Source organism: Aegilops tauschii, chromosome 5 (assembly GCF_002575655.3).
Source record: "Aegilops tauschii subsp. strangulata cultivar AL8/78 chromosome 5, Aet v6.0, whole genome shotgun sequence".
Lineage (NCBI taxonomy): Eukaryota > Viridiplantae > Streptophyta > Magnoliopsida > Poales > Poaceae > Aegilops > Aegilops tauschii.
In genome coordinates, this window is record NC_053039.3 from 198,132,803 (window position 1) to 198,137,323 (window position 4,521).

Below are 4,521 nucleotides of genomic sequence, written 5' to 3' on the forward strand. Positions count from 1 at the left end.
TCACATCTCGCATATCATGCCATGTATTGCATCATGTTGCTTGATAAGGACATCAATACCATTGTTACACCCACAGTCCCTGCTGCTATACATACTGGACCAATTACTAGAGCTCGCGCACGCCAATTAAATTACCAGGTACTTTCGTTTCTTGGTAATGATTCTAATGTTCATGAGAATATGATGCTGCCTAAATTGGATACATTTGTTTTGCTTACAAATGAAGGGCCTAGCTTTGAGAAGGATGAACATTGGAGCAAGAACAAGCATGGAGTTGATGGCATGCGCATGGGGAACAAGAACGGAGTTACAAGTGATGATTTCAAGACGTTGAAGCCACCATAATGCGTGCATGAAGCCTTGGACGAAATATACAAGATGCTACTTCATAACTTTCGTCCAGAGGCTATTCTAGGTGCTGCGTCACCTTATTATTGGGCCAGGCCCATGTAATTTCGAAATACATAAGTATAGGCTGTTTTTAGAGTCCGTATGTGTGGGGAAACAAGAGATAGGGTTGGTTTCGGACCCCTTCCTCAAGGGCCACGAAATTCCCCCCTCTTCCTCCATATATACAGCCCTTAGGGCGTCATTTAGACTTTGGGTTTTGTTTAGATTAAAAGTTCGCCATAGCTGCAACTTCGCGTACTTCGTTTGTGTTCAGCGACCAGACAAAGGCGTCACAGAACTCCACCTTGATCAATAAAGCTTTCATTTTATATTCGCAATATCCAGATTGCAATCTCAGTTTCTTGCTTGTTCTTCGTTTGCTCGCAGGAAACAGACCTTCGTGGTCAGGTTGATCGTGCTCCGGCGTGGTCGATAACCTCTCGGAGTTGGTTTAGCGATTGCTAAGGCGCGACGTCCTCGCACGTTCGTAGTCGGATCGTCAAAGTCGACTTCCACCAAAGCGATATCCATCATCTCATCGAAAGACGGGACACCTTTGCCTCTATCAAGTGGTATCAGAGCCAGGTTTCGATCCTGGGACCTGTGGGTTATGGGCCCACCACGCTTCCGCTGCGCACGCCAATTAAATTACCAGGTACTTTCGTTTCTTGGTAATGATTCTAATGTTCATGAGAATATGATGCTGCCTAAATTGGATACATTTGTTTTGCTTACAAATGAAGGGCCTAGCTTTGAGAAGGATGAACATTGGAGCAAGAACAAGCATGGAGATGATGGCATGCGCATGGGGAACAAGAACGGAGTTACAAGGGATGATTTCAAGACGTTGAAGCCACCATAATGCGTGCATGAAGCCTTGGACGAAATATACAAGATGCTACTTCATAACTTTCGTCCAGAGGCTATTCTAGGTGCTGCGTCACCTTATTATTGGGCCAGGCCCATGTAATTTCGAAATACATAAGTATAGGCTGTTTTTAGAGTCCGTATGTGTGGGGAAACAAGAGATAGGGTTGGTTTCGGACCCCTTCCTCAAGGGCCACGAAATTCCCCCCTCTTCCTCCATATATACAGCCCTTAGGGCGTCGTTTAGACTTTGGGTTTTGTTTAGATTAAAAGTTCGCCATAGCTGCAACTTCGCGTACTTCGTTTGTGTTCAGCGACCAGACAAAGGCGTCACAGAACTCCACCTTGATCAATAAAGCTTTCATCTTATATTCGCAATATCCAGATTGCAATCTCAGTTTCTTGCTTGTTCTTCGTTTGCTCGCAGGAAACAGACCCTCGTGGTCAGGTTGATCGTGCTCCGGCGTGGTCGATAACCTCTCGGAGTTGGTTTAGCGATTGCTAAGGCGCGACGTCCTCGCACGTTCGTAGTCGGATCGTCAAAGTCGACTTCCACCAAAGCGATATCCATCATCTCATCGAAAGACGGGACACCTTTGCCTCTATCATTGCTTGTGCATTTCCCGTGATTGATTGTTGGTCCTTTGCTTGTGTTCTTGCTTTGGGTAGAGCCGGGAGACGAGAACGCTTACGAGGAACCTGTTGAGTACGCTTACGAGGATCAAGCTTTCGACAACTCTGAGAACCTTGCAGGCAAGATGACTATACCCTCGAAATCACTTCTATCTTTGCTTGCTTGTTGTTCGCTCTATTGCTATGCCGCGCTACCTCCACTTGCTATATCATGCCTCCCATATTGCCATGTCAAGCCTCTAACCCACCTTTCCTAGCAAACCGTTGTTTGGCTAAGTTACCGCTTTTGCTCAGCCCTTCTTATAGCGTTGCTAGTTGCAGGTGAAGTTGAAGTTGGTTCCATGTTGGAACATGGATATTTTGGCATATCACAATATCTCTTATTTAATTAATGCATCTATATATTTGGTAAAGGGTGGAAGGCTCGGCCTTATGCCTGGTGTTTTGTTCCACTCTTGCCGCCCTAGTTTCCGTCATACCGGTGTTATGTTCCTTGATTTTGCGTTCCTTACGCGGTTGGGTGATTTATGGGACCCCCTTGACAGTTCGCCTTGAATAAAACTCCTCCAGCAAGGCCCAACCTTGGTTTTACATTTGCCAACCTAAGCCTTTTTCCCTTGGGTTTTCGCGAGCTCGAGGGTCATCTTTATTTTAACACCCAGGCCAGTGCTCCTTCGAGTGCTGGTCCAAACTGGGCGATGTCCGGCGCCCCCTGAGCAACCAGGGTCTATGCCAACCCGACGTCTTGCCCATCCGGTGTGCCCTGAGAACGAGATATGTGCAGCTCCTATCGGGATTTGTCGGCACATTCGGGCGGCTTTGCTGGTCTTGTTTTACCATTGTCGAAATGTCTTGTAAACTGGGATTTCGAGACTGATCGGGTCTTTCCGGGAGAAGGAATATCCTTCGTTGACCGTGAGAGCTTATGATGGGCTAAGTTGGGACACCCCTCCAGGGTATTATCTTTCGAAAGCCGTGCTCGCGGTTATGTGGCAGATGGGAATTTGTTAATATCCGGTTGTAGAGAACTTGACACTTGACTTAATTAAAATACATCAACCGCGTGTGTAGCCGTGATGGTCTCTTTTCGGCGGAGCCCGGGAAGAGAACACAGTCTAGTGTGATGCTTGAACGTAAGTAGCTTCAGGATCACTTCTTGATCATTTCTAGCTTCTCGGCCGTGCGTTGCTTCTCTTCTCGCTCTCATTTGCGTATGTTAGCCACCATATTTGCTTAGTGCTTGCTGCAGCTCCACCTCATTACCCCATCCTTCCTATAAGCTTAAATAGTCTTGATCTCGCGGGTGTGAGATTGCCGAGTCCTCGTGACTCATAGATTCTACCAAAACAGTTGCAGGTGCCGACGATACCAGTGCAGGTGACGCAACCGAGCTCAAGTGGGAGTTCGACGAGGAACTTGGTCGTTACTATGTTTCGTTTCCTGATGATCAGTAGTGGAGCCCAGTTGGGACGATCGGGGACCTAGCATTTGGGGTTGTCTTCTTTTATTTCGGTTCCGTACTCGGACCTTGATTGTACTCTGAATGATGTATGTTTATTTTATGTATTGTGTGAAGTGGCGATTGTAAGCCAACTCTTTATCCCATTCTTGTTCATTACATGGGATTGTGTGAAGATGACCCTTCTTGCGACAAAACCACCATGCGGTTATGCCTCCAAGTCGTGCCTCGACACGTGGGAGATATAGCCGCATCATGGGCGTTACAGGAGAGGTCATGACTTTATTTAGTGATGAGTCCACTATCTTGGAAGAGGTTTCAATCGATTATGATGAGAACAAAGTTGCTACTTATGATGATTATTGTGATAAAACTTATGCTATAAAGAGTAGTGATGATTATATTTATAAAACTTGTCATGATTATGAGTACTGATAGAGGCAAAGGTGTCCCGTCTTTCGATGAGATGGTGGCTATCGTTTTGGAGGAAGTCGACTTTGACGATCCGACTACGAACGTGCGAGGACGTCGCGCCTTAGTAATCGCTAAACCAACTCCGAGAGGTTATTGACCACGCCGGAGCACGATCAACCTGACCACGAAGGTCTGTTTCCTGCAGGCAAACGAAGAACAAGCAAGAAACTAAGATAGCAATCTGGATATTGCGAATATAAGAGGAAAGCTTTATTGATCAAGGTGGGGTTCTGTGACGCCTTTGTCTGGTCGTTGAACACAAACGAAGTACGCGAAGTTGCAGCTATGGCGAACTTTTATTCTAAACAAAACCCAAAGTCTAAACGACGCCCTAAGGGCTGTATATATGGAGGAAGAGGAGGGGATTTCGTGGCCCTTGAGGGAGGGGTCCGAAACCAACCCTAACTCTTGTTTCCCCACACATACGGACTCTAAAACAGCCTATACTTAAGTATTTCGAAATTACATGGGCCTGGCCCAATAATAAGGTGACGCAGCACCTAGAATAGCCTCTGGACGAAGTTTATGAAGTGGCATCTTGTATATTTCGTCCAAGGCTTCATGCACTCATTATGGTGGCTTCAAAGTCCTGAAATCATCACTTGTAACTCCGTTCTTGTTCCCCTTGCGCATGCCATCAACTCCATGCTTGTTCTTGCTCCAATGTTCATCCTTCTCCAAGCTAGGCCCTTCATTTG